The sequence below is a fragment of the Vicugna pacos genome, chromosome 27 (assembly GCF_048564905.1).
Source record: "Vicugna pacos chromosome 27, VicPac4, whole genome shotgun sequence".
NCBI classification, from domain to species: Eukaryota; Metazoa; Chordata; class Mammalia; order Artiodactyla; family Camelidae; genus Vicugna; species Vicugna pacos.
Window position 1 is genome coordinate 3,541,674 of NC_133013.1, and position 24,384 is coordinate 3,566,057.

At 44.4% G+C, this 24,384-nt stretch overlaps 1 non-coding gene across 1 annotated transcript; it reads right to left on the reverse strand.

The window, feature by feature from the left end:
* Positions 1–960: 960 nt before the first annotated feature.
* Positions 961–1,065, reverse strand: LOC116279056 (U6 spliceosomal RNA). Its single transcript, XR_004188392.2, has one exon. It is a non-coding gene; the product is annotated as a U6 spliceosomal RNA (small nuclear RNA).
* Between the last annotated feature and the right edge of the window lie 23,319 nt (positions 1,066–24,384).

Below are 24,384 nucleotides of genomic sequence, written 5' to 3' on the forward strand. Positions count from 1 at the left end.
TACTTGAAGAAGAAAAATCAAAGTCAATACAAACCTCACCCTTTTCTTCTGATGTTGCAATAAATACTAGAGGCACACGAAAATTAATTTCCTCCAAACTATAAAAAGCCAAGCAGGACAAGAGAGTCTCAGCAGGGGCACATTAAACCGGCTTGTAACAGTGGTAAAATGATACAGCAGCTCTTCCAAGATGATGCTGATAAGCCCCACACTTGTGTACAAGGGTGATTCGACAGACCAGCATAACCCAGAGTGACTGCAGGCAGCCTAAAACCTCCCTCACATCGATGTCTTTCCCTTCAAATTCCAGCGCTGTAGGCAGAGAGTATATGGTTTAATATGTATAAATCCACATTAATCATAACTTTTTATTGTGGTAAAATATACACAACATAAAACTTGCCATTTTAACCATTTTTAAGTGTATGGTTTAGTGGCATTAAGTACAGTCACATGGTTGTGCAACTGTCCCCACCATCCACCCATCCATCCACCATCCATCTTCCAGCCCTTCATCTTCCCCAGCTGAAACCCTGTACCCGGTAGACTACAACTCCCCTTTTTCCCCTCTCTGCAGACCATGGCAGCCGCCATTCTGCTTTTGGTGATTGCAGAATGATTTTGATTCCTCCAGGCATCTCATATAAGAGGAATTATACAATATTTGTCCTTTTTTGACTGGCTGATGTCACCTAGCGTAAAGTTCTCAGGGTTCATCCATGTGGTAGCATGTGTCAGAATTTCGTTTCTTTTTTAGGGCTGAATACTATTCCACTGGACATAGAGACAACATTTTGTTTATCCATTTTTCTGTCAATGATCTTTTGAACTATTTCCACCCTTTGACTATTGTGGATACTGCCTCTCTGAACATAGATGTACAAATGCTTGTTTGAGTCCCTGATGCTAACTCTTTTGAGTTGAGAAGTGGAATTGGTGGGATACATGGTAATTTTTTTCCTAAACATGGAACGCTTCATGAATCTGCATGTCATCCCTGCGCAGGGGCTGTGCTAATCCTCTCTGTGTGGCCCCAGTTTCAGTGTGCGCGCTGCCGAAGCCAGCATGGATTATATGGTAATTCTGTGTTTTGTTTTGGTTTGTTGAGGATCATCATAACTTTTAAGAATGGCAAATAAAAGTCTGGTGAAATTTCTGTACATAATAATAAAGAAATCACAAGGACAATTTACGAATTTCAGTTAAGGTCACCTTTTCCTCAGGTAAATAGAACCTGATATGCGGCCTCTTGCTCTCAGCTTCCAAGACCATCACTTCAGTGAGCCCGTGCATAATTCTCATCAGGACCCATGTAAACACTGTCAAAGTGAACCAGTCTGCAGGGAACAGTTCGGGCAGAGGGAAAACAAATTACGAGAATCAATATGATTGATGCTAAACACATCATCAAAGGCACACATCCATCAAGGTACCAAATCCCAGAGCTGTTATTCACAGGAGGAAAGAAGGTAAATTTTAGACACTGGCCTGGATACGCTCACTCAGGAAGAAGAAATCATGCCAGCTCTGAAGATGCAGAATGCAAGTCTACATGGTGTACTGGCCATCTTTGTCTAATCAAGGCAACAGAGAACACAGCATGTCAGAAACCGGGCCCGTCTCTCTCCCTCTATCTCTTTTTTTCCAACTCTTTTTTTGGTTTTTATTCCTTTCCAAAGTCAGGCTAGAAGTCTGAGGAGAGTTTCCTCTTGGATGTTAATGATAAAATGGCTTCTGAAGAAGAAGAAACTGAAATCTGAAGGAGGGAAAAAAAAAAAGAAAACAAAAGAAATGGAAGCAAATCAGTAGCTAATGAGTAACTGGATAGCATTACGTATATGCATACACATACATATATACACATCCAGATACATATATACATGTGTGTCTGTGTGTATATGTGTGTGTGTATCTCCTTGTCTGGAGTCAGCAGGGTTCACTTTGAAAGCTGTTACTGAACTCTGGGGCAGGAAGGTAAGGCACATTCAGCCAGTTCTCTGAATGATCTGGGGGAGGTCCTGGAGCCCAGGGACAAGACAGGGATGTCCAGCAGCTTGTCTCTGCCAATAGGAGACCAATTATTCACCCTGAAAACTGGAGCCATTCAGAGACGCACAGCTCCCCCTGCTCAGGACCCAATCTGAGAATCTGAGGTTGGGATAGTCTCCAGACCGAGTGCCCAGAAGTGTTCAGTGAAGCTGTTGCTCCACGTATCATCCTGACAGTGATTCTCCATTTACTGCAGGAATCACCCAGCTGGCCCTGGGCGGCAGAGAGAAAAGACGTCAGACAGGAGTCACTGCAGCATGGAGAGGGTTTCCCTCTTGAGGCGAGATTAGATCACAAACATCAGCCTGGCCTTTCTTGGCTGTTTTAATTTGCATTCTGTTGCTCAGCACATGGACAACAGCTGGAGCCGTACAGAGGAGCTGCTGTTCACACAGACGCCACACAACCCACAGGGCCATTCACACACCACCCTCTGTGCCATATGGAATCAGCAAACAGAGCCAGATGGGGCCTTGCATCTCTTTTCAACAAAATTAGACATGCTTCTGCCTAGCCGTCCCCACTCTGCGGGACCGCCGGCCATCAGTGCCCCCGTTCAGCCTTGCTGAGCATCGTGGCATGGAAATTCAGGTCCAGAAGACGAGGCCGTGTGTCCGCTGCTGGGTCCTAGTGCGATGGTGGGGACAGACGGGGGCTCGAGTCAGCTCTGTTTTCATTGTGCTTCCTTCTCGTCAGCGACCACTGATGGCATGACTCTCAGTTCTCCCGGGAAACAACCATCTGCACTGCGGGGCTCATGCTTCTCACCCCTTTCCTGCCTGATGTAAATTGTCCTTACTGTTATCTCAGTGACCACTCAGGTCACAGTGCAGCACTGGGTCCTTTCCAAGCTCAGGCTTAGAAACAAGTGATCTCTGGCTTGTTCCTTCTTTCATTTGTCTGTCCTGCCTTCCACATCTCACATCTCTACTTGGGAGATGATGGCTGGGTGCTGGGAGTCTACCTTGCATCTGCAGCCTCTCTCTCAGCTTGGAATAATGAGCTTTGGGCATACTGAACGGGTGTCTTTAAAAAGATCTGAGATCTTTTTACAAATCACGGTCCATTAACCCATGACTGCTTTTCAAATTTTCCAAGGCACACATAGAAGCTTTACTTTCCAAGGTACTTAGGCTTATGCTATTGGAAAGAACATTATATCCACAAAGTGGGAAAATGTTAATGTTAACATGATTTTTTTCGGTTCAGTGTTGTAAGTCAAAACTGACACTAATAGCGCAGATTATCATGAATGTTTCTTTTTAAATTTTCCCAAACTATGAAAGTAACAAATGGTTCCAATAATGGCCGACTGAGCAATTAGGCCGACCCTTGCTCTGAGAAAAACGAAACTATCTGGATGATGCTAAAATATATCATCTTAAACGCATCCGAGAGCTAACGAGAGAGTAAAGACCACACTTTGAAAGAAGACCAGAACCAGAAAAGGTAAGACAAAGGCTCAGAGCTATTTTGCCCTGGGGATTTCCTGTATAAACAAAGAAACAGCAGGAAAACTAATTTTTGGTCAGAAGGAATCAAAATCAAATCTCCAGGCTCTTCAGCCTTTGACGTCTCTGTACGTCTCTGTACGTCTGAAGGCTGACGTCTTCAGCCTTCTGAAATAGGGCTGCAAATAGACTACAGAGACGTAAAGGTAGAACTCTAAAGGCCAACACTCTCAGGTGAGAGTGAAGTGGACAGAAATGGGCCTGTGCCTAGACTTGCAGCCTGACTTTGAGCCATCAGTGCGGCCCAAGGAGCCTCAGGCTTTGAATTTGGATTTAAAGAGTCCTAGCTAAATGGTGTACCCAGCTCCTGAGGCACAAATTAACGGGACATCCAGAAACAGGAGTACTATGCTGCCATTAAAAGGAAAGCTACTAGGATGGCCAACAAGCACATGAAAAGATGCTCAACATCACTAACTATTAGAGAAATGCAAATCAAAATGACAATGAAACATCACCTCACACCAGCCAGAATGGCCATCATTCAAAAGTGCACAAATGACAAATGCTGGAGAGGGTGTGGAGTAAAGGGTACCCTCTTATACTGCTGGTGGGAATGTAACTTGGTGCAGCCACCATGGAGAACAGTATGGAGATTCGTTGAAAAACTAAAAATAGACTTACCCTATGATCCAGCAATCCCACTTCTGGGCATATATCCAGAGAAAAATAAAATTCAAAAAGATACATGTACCCCAATGTCCACAGCAGCACTATTTTCAATAGCCAAGACATGGAAACAACCCAAATGTCCATCAACATATGACTGGATAAAGAAGATGTGGTACACACACACACGCACGCACGCACGCACACACACACACGATGGAATACTACCTAGCCATAAAAAATAATAAAATAATGCCATTTGCAGCAACATGGTTGAAACTGGAGAATGTCATTGCAAGCAAAGTCAGCCAGAAAGAGAAAGAAAAATGCCACGTGATATCACTTATGTGTGTAATCTACAAACAAACAAAAGAAAAAGACAAATGAACTTATTTATAAAACAGAAACAGACTCACAGACATAGGAAGCAAACTTACGGTTACCAGGGGAGGAAGGGGATGGAAAGGGAAAAATTGGGAGTTCAAGATTTGCAGATACTAACTAATATACGTAAAAAGGATAAACATGTACTATATAGCACAGGGAACCATGTTCATTATCTTGTGGTGAAAAAGAATATGAGAACGAATGTGTGTATGTTCCTATGTGACTGAAGCGCTGTGCTGTATGCCAGAAATTGACACAACATTGTAAACTAACTGTACTTCAATAAAAATACATTTTAAAAATTCTCAGACATACTGTTTCATCTAATCATTAAAATAAAGTCATCAGGTGATACAATTGGCCTGGCTGTGTAGCTGGGAATGGTGGCTCTGAGAGGCCAGGAGGTCCCCCGGGGCTGCACAGACAGGGCGGGCCGGCATCTGAGAAGGAGTCAGATGGCTTAAGGTAAGTTACAACGGGAAAGTCCTTACAAAAATTCAGGATTAGTATCCCGACTTGGCTGGAATCTACAGAAAACTCTGCAACAGGATCCACAAAGCACGAAAGGTCCCTCTCAACTAAAATGGTGGTGTTTTGTCTGTGTGTGTGTGTTTAATTAATGTCCTGTCAAGGCTCGCCAAATGAGACTCTTCTCTTCCTCGATGTGATGGCTTTGGCAAACTAAAGATACTCTGTTTCCCCTCAAGCATTCCATGTGCTGCTGACGGTGAATCTTACCCCTCAGCCCGCACACCAGAGGGCCCCCAGGAGGAGCTGCAGGTCGTCCTGGAAGCTACTGCCTCCAGGCTTGGGGCTTCCACCCTTAGCTGCTACTCGTGCTAAATGCCCCTCTCTTCCCAAGATGTTTGCTTCTGGAAGTCGGCAAATATGGCTTCAGATTCCTTTCTGGACCTGTTGTCTTCTGAGCTCTGCACGCAGCGGGTTGCCAGCCTGCATCCCTGGCTTCCCTGTAGCTCCTGGGGTACCAAATCTGAACAACCTTTGCAGGACACAGCGTGTTTCCCCAGGACCGGAAGCAGACGTCTTTGTCCTCTTCCCCTTCATTTAAGAGCCTCGGTTTCCTTGGGCAGCCTTCTGTTCAGTGGAGTGGGCCCACCCTGAGACCCTGACCTGAGACCCTGACCTGAGACCCGAGACCTTGAGACTCACCTAAGCAAAACCCACTGTGGTAGCTGATGCTGGTGCCTGCATTCCTGGCCTGTTTCCTGGCCACATCCTGCAGCTTCCCCTGGAAAGGCGCCTCCCCAGGGCTTTCTCGGCAGCCGGAATGTGTGGACCCCCTCCCTACCTACCTGTGTCCCTTTGCTTTTTTGGGAAAGCGTACTTGCCTCGGTTATTAAGTTCCTATCTTCCCAGCCACTGAAACTGTGTTTAGTTTAAGACTTGTGTGTGCTGATGGTGGGGAGGTGGGAGGCTGATGCAGAAAAAAATTACATACATACAAACATATGCACACACACGACATGAGATGATTTCTTACTAAGAGTAACAAAAGGACTGTAGGTGGCTTTCTAGGACAAAGCTGGTTTCCCATGCTGATGAAACACCAGTAAGACTTCCCTGGCCTCAACAACTAAACAAACTATATAAAAGCCAGACAATTTACCCAAAACAGGATTTTCCCCACCACATTCAGTTTCCACACTTTCACAAAGCAGCCCATTAAAAGAGGGCAAATGTGGTGTCTTTTAATTTTGCCAATAAGAATTTAATTTAAAAAACACCATTAATTTTCACCATCATTTGATTAGAAAAAGAATATTTTGATATCAAAAAAAGGACATAATCTCAACTTGGTTATGTTTCATTTTCTGAAACCTCATTGTTCTGCTGTTTTGACAGAGGCCAGTGAGAACCTCACCCTTTCTGGGCACAACTCAGGAACTGGCACCTGGGGACTATTGCTTTGGAGGTTTTTGCTTGCGGGGGTGGGAAGGGGTAGGTAATTAGGTTCGTTAATTAATGGAGGTACTGGAGATGAACCAGGACCTCGTGCATGCTAAGCATGCCTCCTCCCACTTTGGAGATTTTTTTAAATTAAAAAAATATATAAACAGCTATCTTCAGGTCAGGTGGCAATAAAAAGACCAAGGGTCCAATAAGTTTCCTTGCTCATGCCAGACTCCTCGGACAGTCTGCCTGGATCTCAGCACACTATCTACATGTCACACGTATGGCATGCTGTATGCACATGCGTCATCCCCGTTCGTGTCTGTGACACGTGTGGGCAGCAACTCCATGGAACCCTCTGATTCTGTGCCGTAGAGACACATCCTTATCTGGACACAGAAAATGCAGGAGTCACCTCAAGCCTTTTCTGCAGGCCGGGCAGCCTCCCAGTGCTGGTTCACCTCCTGCTAAGACAGCAGAATTATGTTTCCTGTGCCCTTCTTGAGAGTGCGAAGCAGAACCCACCACTGCCCTTGGCAGCACATACTTCCCATTGGAAGAAAATTGGAAATGATTCAGGGAAAGGGTGTCAGAGATGGCGGAGTGGGGAGACGCTCTATTCTAAAGTCCCTCTGTCATTGGAATTCTTTCTTCAAAGTGGGGCTGTGTTTCACCAACCTGCCCAGCCCATAAGGAGAAGACGGGGAGGAACAGGAAGCCCTAACTGACGACCAGGACTGAGGAGAGGGAGGGGTATTCAGCCCGCTGGCAGGAGCTAGACTCAGCCAGGAAAGTGGGGACACAGCCAGCATCCTTGTGATTCAGGGGAGCGCTGGTAGCAATAGAAGGTGGTGGGCTTTGGGGAGCAGCTGGCGAGTCTGGCAGCCAGGCAGCTGGGATCATTGGCTCCTGGAGCTAGAAGGGGGCAGGAGGACACAGAAACAATTTGAGGGAACTAAGTCGGCCAGTCCTGAGTGTGGCCCCGGTCCTGAGTCCAGCTACATCCTTCTGGGACCAGCTCACTCCAGCTCCTTCGTGAGGCTGTCCTGGAGCGACACCCCGTGACTCATGCTCACTGTTCACTCAGCCCTTGCCAGGATCCCCCAGCCCACACGTGTACTAGCAGTCCCTGGAAAGATCCTTATTTTCCAAGACTTTGGGACACACTGCCCCAACCTCCTTGTAACATATCACTAGACATGTTGCTTATTCTTATGGTTTCTGACAGATATTTTATTTTCTTGTCTTTAGCACCAAAATCAGGGGTTCTCAACTCTTTTTCTGCTCCAGTCTGCTCAAGGAACATGATCGATCCCCATAGTCTGTAACAGAAAGTCCCACCAAGTAGGGAGAGGCAGTAAAAAGGCCTTGTATATGATGTGCACACCTATCTCCTCCCCAGCTGCTACGGAAAATCACTAATCTGAATGATGACAGAGCATGTGTCTCACTGGTATGCCTGGGCTCTAGCACACAATATTGGGCACAGAGTAGGTGCTCAATAAATGTTTGTTTAAATCAGTATAAGTGATAGATGAGCAAAATGTTTATGGAATGAATTGATGGGTGACCAAGTATAGAACTTCTGGTGTAACCCAAGGACAGTCTACCCAGCTTTGGAGGCAGCAGGACCAATAGCTGAGGGCAAGGGGCACAGACACCTTCGAGGGGCTCAGGACCCTCCACCCTAAAGCCTAGCTCTTCCAGGGTTGGTTCTTGGTGATCTTTGCCTGCTCATGACAAATTGCTCCCCTTCTCCAGAGGCCTTGATGATTGCCCAGACTAGGAGCTGAATTGCCTAGAGAAATTGGGAGGTTCTTTTTGAGAATGAAGGGAGAAGGGTATAGCTCAGTGGTAGAGCGCATGCTTAGCATGCACAGGGTCCTGGGTTCCATCTCCAGTGCCTCCATTAAAGAAATAAGTACAATAGATAAATAAATAAGCCTAAGTACTTTCCTCTCAAAAAATTTTTTTAAAAATCTGAGAATGCGATCGTGAAGGAGGCGCTCCACATTTGCACGTCCCCCCAGAATAAAGGGCTAGAAAGGCTGCACCTGACCACGGTGGGGGCACGTGTGTGGGGCTCTCAGGGGGCCTGAGATGCTGGATCTCTGCTGGCCTACTGTCATCACTGTTTCCATGTCTCCCTCCTTTAGCTTCTGGGTCCCACCCTGCAGCTTGAATCTGCTCCCTCACCTCTTAAAGCTCCCCCTTACCTGGGGGAAACCCCGAAAGCCCATTGCTGCTTATCCCGCCTCCATTAAGCTTCTCCATCCAGGGCAGGATCTCCAAACCCTGGAATCCCTGGGCCCACCCCTGACTTTCATCAGGGTCTCCAGAAGAGGGTCTGTTCTGGCAGAGAAAGGTCCTTTGTCCTGGGCTGCCCTAGATTACAGATCTTCCCCCTCTCCCTGAGCCCACCAAGCTTGGAGTATTTATTTGTAATCTTAATTAAAGGCAAGACAAGTTGAGAAAGAAACTGTCGTATGAATGCCAGATTTCATTTCTCACAAGACGACTTTTCTCAGTCACCTTTCTGAGCGTCCTCTGAGATCTCACACAAGCATCACTCCCTTGGAGAAGCCTTTGATGACTCCCCAAGGGTCCTCCGTGCCCTCTGTCCATGCTCCTGGGAAGCTGAGATCTAACAATTTGTTAACACACCCATAAGCCCTTAGAGGCTGTGAACACCCTAAATGTGATGGTGGGGCAGAGAGATCATTCGTCTTGTACCCAATCCTGTGTTTGGCAGACAGCAGGGGCTTCTAACTAAAGGTTGGCAGGCAAGTAACTTTTTGTTGCCTTTCACATACCCATCAGAATTATATCCCTCATGACAAATCAGTGAGAGAAATATGTGGCTTCATACCACACACACCCACAGGTTATGCCAAGTAAGACCAGAAACTAGGTGCAAGGGTCCTACTGGGAGAAAAGCCTTTCCCGTTGCACGTGGGGGCTGAGATGAGTACACTCTGGCCACGGACAAGCAGGAGGGAGGTGGGCAGGACCGACTTCATGCAGGATGGGTCAGAACACCAAATGATGGCTGTGTCCCAGCTTCAGGCTTTGTGAAAATAAATGAAGACGAACCAAATGAGAAAAGCAAAGACTGTTTATTCAGAGCTTGCTAGAGCAAGGGAGTCAGTCAGTCACCACAACTCGAGCTTGACAGAGACTCAAAGGCAGGCAGGCAGAGGAGGAGGAAAGCTTGATAATGGAAAAAGAGAGGGCTTCAAGGGTGCCCTGATCGCAGTCTACCAGCTCGGGGAGGCTGGAGGTGGGCTCACTGGAAGTGGGGTTTCCTATGTGTTTGGTAGGGGTGCATGTTTGGTTTTCTCTGGGTGGTAATGTTAGAGCAGGCAGATGCTAGATGTGGGCAGACAAAGGGGGGCATGGGGCCAAATGGCAGGAAACCATACATCTTATGAACAATGGGGGTCCTTGGGCAGACAGAAAAGCAGGAACCTCCAGACTGATAAGAGACCATGCATTTTGGGGTGACCAGTGTGCTGGAGGTAGGCAAAGAAAGGTGGGAAAAGGCAAGAATCTCCAGCATCCAAATGTAACCTTTTGCTGATTAGGCCCTCATTCCAGTAAAATTAGCCCTGCAAATTAGAAGTACCCATCATGCACTGACACCATGACACTTCCGATCAAATCTAAATAAGGACAGAAACCACTCCTCCTCTCAAGAAGGCGGAGCTGTAATAGATAAAAGGAAATACTATGCCAAACCCCACGGTCTCCAATGAACATTCCGCCCACTCATTTTTACACCTCATATAACCAGCTTGCCAAAGAAACTCAGCATGGCTGCTCAGCTAAGTCTGGTTGAGCTCTCCTTACTTTAGTTTCTTGACCTCCGTGTCTTGTCTCTGAATTCTTTCTGCGAAGAAACGAGAATTTATTCTCTGGCAACAGCTCTAAATTGGAATGGGAGCAAAAAATGGGGCAGCTGTCAGTTGTTCATCAAGTCTTGGTGAATTTTAGCTGATTGTCACAGAAATGGTTGTTTAGCCTTCTGGATTGTCATAGCGACTAGAGATGGCAGTCTGGCTTCCTGCAAGTCTGACCAACTGACAACAGGCTGCTTCTGGGATGTTTATGGGAGACCAGAGGGCTGGGTTAGGTTGCTGCCAGCGGTGGGGCCAAGCTCTATTTTTATATCTTATCTGGTCCTTGTCCCTTTGTATATTCGGTCTCTCAGTTTGAAATCACTCATGTGAACATGTGGCTCAGAGCCACAGAATTTGGGAGCTGCAAGTAAACCTAGAATCCTCTGCTCCAGCTCTGATTGTCATGCATGAACGCGCGCGCGCGCACCCCCCGTCCCCCCCCCCCCCCGGTCTCCACTATTCAGGGGGCGTTCTCTCAGATTGCCCCTCTTCCAAAAATAACACAAAATCCCAACACATCCCGGAATGCCCTAAAAGGCAGACAAGCTATCCTAAATAAAAGATGCGCCTCCGCACTCACACGCTTTCTTAAAGGGGCAGAGGCATCACTGCTCGGGCTGTGTTCTCTCATCTCACTCGGCATCCAGTAAACATTTAAATCCCACTGTCTTTGGGGGAGCCCTGTGTGTGCTTAAAGGGTCCTTAGCGCTTCTCAGAAGTCAGATGGGGGCTGCTCTGCTCTTCTGGTATTATTCTTTTCAGAAGAATTTCGAGATCCATAAACCCAGAATCATCTCAAAAGAGCAGCGTATTAGGCTTGTAACACCCAGAATGGAGGGCTCCGGATTGCCTGCCTTGACGCTGACAAGGCTGGTTTGTCTACAGAGAGCCCAGAAACAAAGGGCGGGTCGCGAGCACGGTCCCCGGCGATGCTGGCCTTGCTCCAGCCCGCCCGGGACGTACCTGCCCCGCGGCCCTTCTGTCTTCTCGGGGGCTGAGTCCCGGCGCCCCGGCCGGGCAGCCCCGCCCCCTCCACCGCCCCGCCCCCGTCCCTGCGCCTCCGAGTCCCGCAGGCGCCTCCCCGCTGCGCTGCTATTTTTAGCCTCCCCGGCCAGCTGGAGCCGCGCTGCAGACCGTGCAGATGTGCCGGTGACTCAGAGCGCGTCTCCGCGGGCGTCCCACGGACACCCCGGGGACCGCAGACCCTCCCTGTCCAGGGGACGCTCCTGCTGCTGCTCTGTCTGCCTCCCTCCGGTCCCGGTGAACGCGCAAGTGTGCCTAAGCAGGTCAATAGCACCATCATTCCCTCTTACAGTGGTTTTTATCAGACCAAGAGGGAGGGGTGCCGGGGCGAGGAAGGGCTCTCCCCAGCCGGAGCCGGAGCTGGGGTCGCGGCTGCCCTGCCCTGCAGTTCGGCGAGGACCAGGAGCAGGCATTTCCAGAAAGAGTCAGCACTAGGGGTCTTATCCTCCCAAGCCAAGGGACTCCATTGTTTTCACTCTACCAACTTTACTCCTCCTGGCAGGGTCAGGGACCCCTAGACCCACCTGGAAGCCGCTTTCAGACCTTTGATGTGGTGGGAGCAACCTCCCAAACCCCCAGTCCTGTCTCTGCAGGGCGTCTTCCCAGAACTCAGATCCAGGCCCAGCTCTGCCCCAGCCTAACACACCGACCTTTTAGGGTATGGTCTGCTGGGGCTCCACACACCACCTTTTAGGGTGTGGTCTGCTGTGGAAACTTTATTTTAGCAATCCAAGTCAAATATAATTAGGCAAATAAAACCAAATTGTGTCATGTACTCTAAAGTCACTTGGAAACGTTTTGTGAATTTGCTACCGTTTTACATTATCTACCCAGTAGTTCTTTGGGGGCATAGATTGAGAATTAAAGGGTTTTATTTTGTATTTCCAGCAAGACAAATTTTATTTTTAGATACTATATTAGTAGGTCTAAGGACCTAGAAGTCAGAGGAAAGTGTGTGTGTGTGTGTGTGTGTGTGTGTGTGTGTGTGTTCGCACGCACAGTTATGGAATCCAGGCTGGGTAAGAGCTAGCAGATAAAGATGCCAAGGGGCCTTTATTTATACATACAGCTACGTATTGAGGCTGGACTGTGTGGAAGGCTCTGGCCAGACTTTGGAGATAAAATGGCAAAACATTTTGTATTTTCTATTCTCCAAAAGTTTCAGGAGTAAAAGACCGAGGAAGGGGTTATTGCTATCCAGAGAGATGAGTGTTTGAAAGACATGGGCAGGCTTCCAGTTAAAGACAGACCACTGTGATGGATGAAAACACAGACTGTCCATCCAGCCTCGTAATCTGCGGGAGCCCTGTGCAGACACCCCCTTCAGTCAACAATGGTTAAGACTTTCGAGCTGGTGACAGCAGAGCTTTAACCTGAGGGTAGGCCCTGTGCTACTGCCCCGGTCACAGCCTGTGATTCCTTCCGGGCCCACCAAAGCAGAGCAGCCCCATCCTGCCCAGGTCTTCCCCTCACAACTACAAACCCCTGGGTGTAACCCAACAACTGCACCTGGGAGGGCTGGCAGTGGGGAAAAGGAGTGGAGCTGCGTAGAGACCTAGGACCACACATGTGGTGTTGATTCCCAGAACCCTGCTGGGACCACAGAGCCTCCTCCCGGATCACTGCCGGCACAGGTACAGAGGGCCTTGAGCAGTCTGGCCCTCTAGGCTGACAGCCAGGGAGGCTGAGATAAGGATAGAAAACCTGTTGGCAATACCCACCCTCCTTCAGTCAAATGCCAAGGGAAAGAACCGCTCCCTCCCTGGTTCCAGTTGATTTTCCACCCACTCCCTGCACTGTGGAGCAGGTGGCAATCTTCCTGTCCTGGGGCTGAGGGGTGAGCTCACTGTCCTTTCCTTGCCCAGGGATGCAGGTGGGACACCAATTTCCCCCACAACAGCCTCTTCAGGATAAGCTGTCTCTACCCCAACAGTATGAGTCAGCCCTCTGCTTCCCTTCCCTGGGGACAGCAGGGTATGGCCAGGAGCTGAGCTTACCCCCTCCAACTTGGAGGCAATATGATGGTGTGAGTTAGCACCAGATTTTCATGCAGAAGGGGTTAACGGCGGAGGGAAGGCTGAACACTCCCTGCTACCTCTGCAAGGAGGCAGGTGACTCAGCATGCTCTGCTTTCGTGGTTCAGCTTTGGCAGGGCTCAGTGGAAAGATGAACGCACACGCCCAGCGAGACTTTGTGCTGCACCTCCACGGGCAGATGCCTGCTGAAAAAATAATTAAATAGGACTCAAAGTCTCCTATCCCAAAAGGCTGGCATACAAGTGAAAATCGTGCATCAAACTCAGAACTGAGAAAATCCTGACGTCAATGAGAAAAGGCCAGCAGCAGACCAACACCAACGTGGATCAAATGCTGGAATTCGCTGACAAGAGTTTTAAAGCAGGCATCATGAAGATGCTTTAATAAGCAATTGCTAATTCTCTTGGAACAAACTGAAACAAATAGAAAGCTGCAGAAAAGAACTCATAGTTATTTTTAAAGAGCCAGGTGCAAATTACAGAACTGAATAATATAATAACTGAAATGACAAACTAATTGAATAAACTTGGTAGTAGACTGAAGATGATAGAAGACAGACGCAATGAACTAGAGGACAGATTAGTAGAATTAACCCAAGCTGAATCAGGCTGAAATAGACTGAGATGTAAAAAAACGACTGACAGAATTCTAGAGAAAGCCATATTTTACAAATCCAGTAAAAAGGAATAAGGGTAAATATTTCTGAAAACAGTGAAATAAGGTTTGTACAAATCAAAAATAATAACACTGCTAGTTTAAGTAGGAACATTTAACAGTATCAGGAAATCAACAACACTTTAATCAGTTTATGAATTGATTTTGACTTCTATACTAGTACCACATGTTTGTGCTGTGCAGGTAAAAATTCCATTGACATGTAGAATAAACAAATAAGAATATTTTTTAAAAATCTGAAGGGAAAATAGAGTGAAGTTCCCTAACCCATGTATAAAAGATTAGAAATTAAATTAATTTTCTGTTGATTCATGGATACAGTGAGAGATGAATGGAATACAAAATTTAAAAAATAGTAAATGTTATGGAAATTTAAAATGAATTAAATTGCAAGGACTTTACAGATAATGTCAAGAGGCACACACACACAACACAGCACAACCCGAAGGTACCAACTCCTTTGAAAGAAGGGGAAAAAAAATCATGAAAGTAACAAATATCCTTGATGATAATAAACAGACCATCTTCTTCAGAGCATATGCTAGAATAAAAACTGTCTATACATAAAAAATATAATAATAAAATAAAATAAAACAAAACAGGCTGAAAAAAGAAGGAATAGAGACTCAAGGAATTGTGACATAGTAATAAACAGAGCCAACATTGAAATTACTAAAGTCCCAGAAGAGGAGAGAAAGAGAGCAGGGCTGAAAAGCACTCAAAGAAGTAATTAATGTCTGATAATGTCTCAAATTTGAAAAAAGGTTTAAGTCTGCTGTATCAGATTCCTGTGGCTGCCATAAGAAATTACTACAAATTCGGTGGCTTAAAACAACAGAAATTTATTCTCTCACAGTTCCTAGGATTTTGCCGAGGTCAGAAGTCCTAAATCAGTATCACTGGGCCAAAGTCAAGGTGTTGGCTGGATGCTGAGGCTCCAGGAAAGAATCCCATTTCTTGCCTCTTCTAGTTTCTGAAGGCTGCCAGCATTCCTTAGCCCGTGCCTGCAGCACTCCAGTCTCTGCCTCCACGGTCACAGTGCCCTCTCTCTTCTGCGTCGTCGTCTCTGTGTGAGCATCTTCTCCTCTTTTCTCCATAAGGATGCCTGATAGATGATTTCTAAGGACCTGGGATCTACCTGTGATCATCTAGTATTATCTCTTCCTTTTGAATTCTTTAACTTAATCACAGGCGCAAAGTCCTAGTTTCAAAATATCACAACAAAGTCAGTCACCCAAATGTTGTTGTTTTCCAGTGCACAGAAGAGTTGTGTTTGTCTTGTTCTGTAGTCTGTTAAGTTCACAACAGCATTGTGTCTAAAAAAAAGGAAGTACATATTTTAATTTAAAAATAATGTTACGTCTAAAAACTTGCTAGCCATCATCTGAGCCTTAAGCAAGTTGTAATCTTTTTCGCTGGTGGAGGATTTTGCCTTGATGTTGATGGCTGCTGACTGATCAGGGTGGTGGTGGCTAAAGGGTTCAGTGGATGTGACAATTTCTTAAAATAAGAGCAATGAAGTTTGCTGCATCAATTGACTTTTCCTTTCCCAAATGATTTCTTTGCAACATGCCATGCTGTTTGATGACATTTTACCCACAATACAACTTCTTTCAAAATTGGAGTCAATCTTCTCAAACTCTGCTTCTGCTTTATCAACAAAGTTTAGGTAATATTTGAAATCTTTTGTAGTCATTTCATCAATTTCACAGCACCTTCATCAGGAGTAAATTTTATTTCAAGAAACCACTGTTCTTTGCTCATCATCAAAGCAACTCCTCATTCATTAAAGTTTTACCATAGGGGTATGAATTCAGTTACATCTTCAGGTTCCACCTCTGATTCTAGTTCTCTAGCTGTTTCCACCACATCTGCAGTGACTTCCTCCACTGAAGTCTTGAACCCCTCAAAGTCATCCATAAGGTTTGGAATCAGCTTCTTCCAAACTCCTGTTAATGTTGATATTTTGACCCCTTCCTGTAAATCACAGATGTTCTTAATGGCTTCTAGAATGGTGAATCCTTTCTAGAAGGTTTCAATGGACTTCGACCAGCTCCATTGGAAGAACTATCTATAGCAGATACAGCCTTACAAAAATATGTTTCTCAAATAATAAGACTTGAAAGTTGAAATTACTTTATAAATTTAAAAAAATTTTTATTGAAGTGTAGTTGATTTACAATATTGATTTCAGGTGTACAGCAAAGCAATTCATTTATACATATACATACATACATACATTTTTTTTAATTTTCAGGTTCTTTTCCATTATATGTTGTTACAAGAATGAAACTACTTTTTGATCTGTGGGCTGCAGAATGGATGTTGTGTTAGCAGGCCCGAAAACAACATTAATCTTGCACATCTCCAGCTCTGAGCACTTGGGTGACTAGGTGCATTGTCAATGAGCAGCAGTATTTTGAAAGAAATCTTTTTTTCTGAGTGGTACATCTCAACGGTGGGCTTAAAATATTTGGTCAACCTTGTTGCAAACAGATGTGCTGTTATCCTGGCATATCTCTTCCATTTAGAGAGTACAGGCAGGGTTAGCAGAGTAGATTTGGCACAATTCTTAAGGGCCCTAGGGTTTTCAGAATGGTAAATGAGGGCTGGTTTCAACCTCACATCACTAGCTGCATTAGTCCCTAACAAGAGAGTCAGTCCATACTTCAAAGATTTGAAGCCAGGCATTGACTTCTCCTCTCTAGCTATGGAAGTTCTAGATGGCATCTTCTTCCAATATAAGGCTGCTTTATCTACACTGAAAGTCTGTTTAGTGTCCCCACCTTCATTAGTTATCTTAGCCGGGTCTTCTAGGTAACCTGCTGTAGCTTCTACATTAGCACTTGATGCTTCACTTTGCACTTTTATGTTATGGAAGTGGCTTCTTTAATTCATATGAGAATGATTTTCCCTTTTTTTCAGAATATTTTCACTGGATATAGAATTCTGGGTTGCAATTTTTTATCATTTCATCATTGGGAAAATGTTGTGCCACTTCTCTGTGGCCTCCATGGCTTCTGACGTGAAAGAAGTCTGCTGTCATTTGAATTGTTTTTCCCCTGCATGTATGCACCATTTCTCTCTGATTGCTGTCAAGATTTTCCCCTTGTATGTCAGTTTCTATTTTTCAACTATGCTGTGATTTGGTGTGGATTTATTTGAGTTTAGCTTATTTGAGTTTCTCTTAGTTTTATGAACCTCTGTGTTTGTGGGTTTTGCTGGTTAGAAATTTTTCAGCTATAAATTCTTCCAATAGTTTTTCATTGCCATCCACATTATCTTCATCTTCTGGGGTTCAAATGACATGAATATTAAACTGTTTTCCCCTATAGTCTCACATGTCCCTGAGGCTCTGTATATTTTTTATTTTTTCAATCTATTTTGCCTATGTTGTTCATATTGGATAATTTCTTCTGTTCTGTCATTCTTTTCTGTCTGCTCTTTATTCTGCTTTTGGAATCTTCCTGGTTCTTAGATAATTTGGCTGTTGTGTTACAAAACTGTGGATCTTATTTGAACTTTCTGTTTTAACTAGCTTCTTTGACATCACTCCAGCCGGGGAAGAGTGGCTGCTACCTCATTACTGCCAGATGCGAGAAAAATCCAGATTTACTACTTGGCCTCCACTGACACCTGAGGAGATAGCTCTCCTTAATGTGGGGAATCTGTGGGAGTACCAGATGCCTACCAGAACTCCACTAATACATCCCTAGCTGGGAAGGAGTGGGACATCTTGTTATGCCCCTCTTATGGCCTCCACTGAAACCATGTATGGATATGGCCTTAACACCACTTAAATAGTGGTGAAAGTTCTGGCTCTTATCTAGGCTGTTCCTGATGCCACACCAACGGGGCAGGGCAGAATGAGTGGAGGTGGAGGCTAGGCTCCCTACATGGTATCCAGCTGCATTCGCCAACTGGAGTAGTGGGTGCTGAGCTGGCTCCCTACTTGGCCACCTCTGACAACACCCTGGTAGAGGAAGAAGAGTTGGAACACGAATGGGAAGTCTGGACATTCTCCATTTTGTCTTTGCTGGTGAGGGTAGGGGTGGGCCTCACCTCTGGTCCTGCAGTATATGGCTGCAGTACAGTATCTATTTTCTGAAAGGTTTTCATCTGGCAGGAATGTCCCTTTTCTAATCCTTTTGCTTGCTGTTGTTCTGTAACAATCAGTATTTCAGGGATGCCAGCCTGTCCAGTTTTCAGTCTGGGATATTGAGGCAAAAAGAAAGCCCAGGTCACTAACCACTATGTCATCTTTCCCAATTTTTAAGCTGTCCTTTGTAGGAGAAACACAGTGCAGTGCATCTATTCCATCGTTCAAAGAGTGGAAGTCATCCATGGATTGAGATGGATTGACCAAAAAAGTAATTCAATAGGGAAAAGAGAGTCTTTCCAACAAGTGGTGCTGGAACAGATGGGCATCAAAATAAAGCCGTGAACCTTGGCACTTAACACATCAGATACAAAAATTTTAAAAATGGATGTTAGACCTAAATGTAAGAGCTCAAACTACAACACTTCTTGAAGAAAAACAGAGAATATCTTAGTGACTGTGGATTTGAGAAAGATCTTAGATATAATGCAAAAGCCCAAACTATAAAAGATAAAAAATCAGTCAGTTGTTCTTATTGAAAATTTCAAAAAGAATTTGCTCTTCAGAGTTTAAAAATGAAGTTTATCCAAGTCTTTGCAAAACCTGTATCTAACAAAAAACTTTAATTTAAAATACATAAACTCTCATAACTGAACAAGAAAAGACAAACATCCCAGTTAAAAATGAGTAAAATATTTGAGCAAACACACCACCAGAGACACACAAATGCCCAGAAAGCACGTGAAAAGTTCCCCAGCGTCACAGGTCGCAGGGAAATGCAAACAAAGAGCACCAGGAGCTGGCACTACATGCTCAGCCAGAGCAGCAAGAACGGAGCGGCCTGATCACAGCCAGTGTGGAGGAGGCTGTGAAGCAACTGGGACCTTCCTTACACTGCTGATGAGAATGGTAAATGAAGCAACCACTTTAGAAAACATTTTGGTTAATTCTTAAAAACTTCAACATGCCTCAGCCATCTGGCCCAGCAATCCAGCCTCTAGGTATTTACCCAAGAGCAATGAAAGCATAAGCTCCCACAAACACTCACAGGAGCTAATTTGTAATAGCTCTAAGTTGGAAATAACCCGAACGTCCACCAAGAGGTGAACAGACAAAATTGTTGTGCATCCCGACAACAAAATATCACTCTGCAATAACCGTAAGTGAGCTACGGATGCACACAGCCAGGTGGGTAAATCTCAAAATGATTATGCTGATTATAAAAGCCAGACCCCCACCCCCGCAAAAAATAGATATGTTGTCATTTATGTAAAATGCCAAAAAATACAAATTAGTTTTACAGTAATGAAAAGAAATGAGGTGGCCTGGGGATGGAGGAAATGGTTGCCAGAAGAGGCCAGAAGGGAATTACCTAGAAACATGAAATTCTTGTGGATGGATATATTCATTATTTTGATTGAGATTATTATTTTATCAGCCTTATCAAGTTGTACAATTTAAACCTATGCCGTTGAATATCAGTCAATTACACCTCAATAATGCCAACTACAAAATAGTTAGCTTGTGTGTTTGGGCTGAGGATTAGATGAGACGTTGAGACAACATGGAAAAAAACTAGCTAAATGATGTCTTTTTTGATTTTTTGTTCTCCTCTTCCTTTCTTTCCCACTCCTCCTATAATGGGGTTCAAGTAAAGTACAAGAAGAGTGTGTCCGCCTTCCTTTTCCGTGTGCTCGATAAAGTGTTTTGAATTCCACAGATATCACATCGAAGCTGAGCCAACTGTGTCAGTGAGAGCATGTTCTTTATGTTGGTCTATAATCAGGATCACAGGGTAATCGAAACATCTCTGTCAGGGCTTAGCCTTTCATTAAAGCATTTTAATTTAAGGACATTATAGTTCCTTTTCCTCACTTTTAATTCCTTTCTGCTGACTTACCTTCCTTAAGTCCTCCACTTTCCTTTCCATTTCTACATCTACTGTGTCCCATTGGCATTTGTTTCAGAATCCTTTTCAATTCCTTATTCCTGATCCATTTTCCACGTGCTTGTCACAGGAGATTTAGGAGACTTTCAAAGAGAGCATTTAATTTTACAGCACAGGGTTAATATCTTATTCACTGACATAACAGCGTTTTTTACTGTGCTGTTCATTATTCTCTTTATCCAACTTTGTCCTCTCGACACCTCTTTCTCCTGAAGGAGCATCACATGCATGTGCAGATGTCCTCTGAAAGCACGGAACAGCACACCTGGCACGGAGGAGAGCAGCTCACTGGCCCAGGAATCGTGAATTCTGGAAAATCAGATGTGTGGTGCACAGGTGAGAGTTTAATCAATACTGCTGGGAAATAACCCAATCTGGTGAATCGATGGACCAGGTAGAGTCAGCCATCCTCATCTATTAGTCACCTGCTTGAGATGAGCAGGCACTGTGATAAGCCCTCAGGAGATAGAAACCATCAAGACCTGGAGATCGTCATTCTAAGTGAAGTACTCCAGAAAGAGAAGGAAAAATACCATATGATGTCACTTATATGTGGAATCTAAAAAAAAAAAAAGACACAAATTAATGTACTTACAAAAGTGACTCACAGACATAGAAAAAAACTTATGGTTACCAGGAGGGGAAGGGGTGGGAAGGGATCAGTTGGGAGTTTGAGATTTGCAGAGACTAACTACTGTATATAAAACGGATAAACAACAAATTTATACTGTATAACACAGGGAACTATATTCAATATCCTGTAGTAACCTACAATGAAAAACAATATGAAAAGGAGTATATGTATGTACATGCATGGCTGAAACATTATGCTGTACACCAGTAGCCGACACAACATTGTCAACTCCAATAAATACTTCAATAAATAAATAAACAAACAAACAAATAAATAAATAAATAACAGGAAATCCCCCCAAAAAACAGCTCCTAAAATTTTAACATGTTCGCGTTGTCAAAAAGCATGTACATTTAAAAGAGGAGTTTTAATCCTTTGCACTATCTCAAACCTGGAAATTATTGTTGAAGGGGATTTATTGGGATACAATTTTGCAACAAAATCAGTAATTCCATGGATCCTAAACCAAAATGTATAACTGCATAGAATCACTGTGTTGGTTTTGCCAGGAAATTTCATTGACTTGACAGTGGGCTATGTCACGTGCTCCTTGGGAAAGGTAGAAGGTGCCTGACACAGTTACAATATTTATCATTTAAGTGGCTTAACAAAGTAGTTAAATTGTTCACAAGTTCCCTTTTCCGGAAGGATGGCAGGACCAGTCAAGGCCAGGCCCACTTCAGACCTTATCTCAAAAGTTCTTTCAAAAGATGGATAAAGGTTATATCATATGAGTATATTTAATGACTTATGGAGAGGCTTACCACATTATAGAAAATGTCATTTAAAGAATTCTGTGTACATTTCTGAAGGTGACCTCTGGTCACCTGTGAAAGGATGTAATTCATCTGGGATCTGAGCCAGGCCTTCTCTATCCTAATATAATTGTGCACTTTTTGGATTACAACCTTTCCTCACTGCTTGTAGTAATGGTCAAATCACTGGGCATTTGCTGAAATCATTTAATGACTGTATGTGTCAGTGTTTCATCCCACACCTGTTACTCTTCTTTATTTAAAAAGCATGAAAATTAATTGGACAATTCTGGGGAAAAGGGCCATAGAACAAACTTAATGCCCTTCCGGAAGAAGTAACATCCTCATTTCTTTATTCCAGTGTCTGGCGCAGTGTCTGGCGCATTGTCTGGAAGAAGGGATTCAGTCAAAACCGAGTGAGGGAATTAATAAAACAGACACATGGCCACAATCACAACTTGGACTTACTATCCTGATCCTTCCAGTGGCCTCTCTTCATGACGCTGGTCTGGGCTTCATGATCTTTTGGTTCCTGTCCCCAGGCATCAGGTAGGGGCTGGCTGACTGTCTCCAGAGCTCCCTGATAATTCTGAGAGTCCATATTTCCTTCAAGATCCATGAATGATACTAGCAGCTTAAGGAACAAACCCAGAGAAAGATCAAAGAGAAAATGAGAGCAGAGAATCAAAGGGAAGGGCCACAGGGAGAGAGTGGAAGGAAGAGAAGGTCAGAGACAGAGAAAGAGAGGGGCATTGAACTGGAGAAGGGGAGAGGAGAGTGCAAACAGGACAGACATGGCTTGAAGGATGAGAAGCTGCAATCTGATGAGGGGCCAAGGGAAAAGAAAAACTCGGAGAGGAGGTTTAGGGAGAAGCCGGTGATGACTAGGGTAATGGGAATGTCCCGTTGGCTTCTGAGTGGACCAGGTTCCCTCGTTAGCTCTATGTCACAGGCTAGCAATATAGTGGGTAAATGTGTCCTCTTTGTCTTACATGCCGTTTGCAGCCTGACCCCGATGAAACAGAGAGGAGGAACAAGACTCTTCCCTCTTGAGTTATTCACCAAACCTTGGCACACAGCCCAGGTCTTGAAAATAGGCCACCTTTGATACAGCAAAGCAGCCTGCAGAGAAGGAGCAGATCTGAGAATCTGGCTAAACCAGAGGGGCACGAGACAAAAGAAGCAGGGATATGTGGTCAATCAGTCAGTCAATCCAGCCTTATCCTTCAAATAAATCAGAGCATGGTCCCCTTAGAATAAATTCAGAAAGAAGCTCTCTTGCTTCCATTTCAACTCAGGCATTGAGAGATGGAACGATCTAACTAAAGCTTGTACAATTAGTGATGGAAGTGGAAAAGGAAGTCAAGGGTCTTCAGTTCTAAGCCATGTTTTTTCCCCTTTTTTCCCCTTCATTTCCTTCCTTCCTTCTTTCTTTCCTCCCTTCCTCCCTCCCTTCCTTTCCTCTTTAAAATTGATCAACTCTCTCCCCTCATCACAAACTCATGCTTGGTTTAAAACCACCACCATCAATTACCTGCTTCATGGAAGAAGCTCAGAGGACTTTGAGCTATCAGCCTGCCGTCACGTCACCACCAGGCAGAGACTCCTGCTCGCTGTCCTTGTGCAACATGCAATCTGCATTATTCTTGTGCTCCGTACAGTGATGTAAAAAGTATGTTGAAAAGCCCATGTGAATAGTCTCATGGCAATCCGGCATCCTTATATTTCCTCTGTGGAGGGAAGAAGATTCATTCTTTGAAGTAGTTGCTGCTGACTAGGTCACAGCTTCTCATAAGACCAAATTCTTGGTTAAGGGACTGGTGGGGAGAAAAGGTGAGAGGTGCTACACTAATGACCAGCGTAAAGAAATTTTATTCTTTTGTAAAGACTTTAATCTTGGACGTTTTCAAGGCTCAGGCAATTGATCCACATTTTGTCTCTTTATTGAGATGATTTAATGCTTTCCATTGCCCATTTTTACCCAATTTTAGTATCAACTGTATCATTTCCTTGCACTACTTTTACATAAATTCAATTCAAACAATAAACGTTTACTGATTCTCTCCTCTGTTTAGCAGGGGTAGATTTTATTTTTTGTGGGGAGTCACAGAGATAAACACAAAAAGTTCTCTGCTTTTGGAATATCAGAAGTAATTCTTCTAATGTAACATTTCTGACGGACCAAATTAAGTTTAATTTAAATAAAGACCAAGAAACAAAATGATGCAACTTTAAATATTTCACTTGTAGTAGGAGACCCTAGAAAGCTTCCAAAAGAATGAAAGGAAAATGGTACTTTTCAGTGATCTCTAACTACAGCCCATTCTAATGTGGCGTGCTGTGGTGGTTCCCTGCTGTAGCCCGGGCCCAAGTCTTGAAAGCTGAGACTGATTCTGTGGACAGCTTCACTCAGCACCATCTCCCTCCTACAGTCTCCCTCATCTACCACTACTACAGAAGGGCACCTTTTCTGATGGAGGGACATGTCTGCCTGTTGGAGGTAGTGTGGGTGGGGAAGAGCATCCTTAGTAACAGAGGAGACATTGCTGATGCCTCCCTTTCCCCTACTTTGTTCTGCCTGCCATGCATCTGAGATGCACGGAGCATGGCAGCCATCTTGTGACCATGAGAGAAAGACAAAGACAACAAAAGAGACATAAATTATGACTTGGAAATTCTGGACCTCTACCAGCAGCTGCCTACTTCCATATTCTCTTTTCACTGAGAAAAAAAATCTTAGTTTGTTTAAGAAAAAATTTACAGGCAAGGCTGGGTAAATGCTTCAGGAGAGCAACTCCTGAGCCAGACTTCCCAACTTCAAATACCAAGTCAGAGTCTCTTTTAGGAA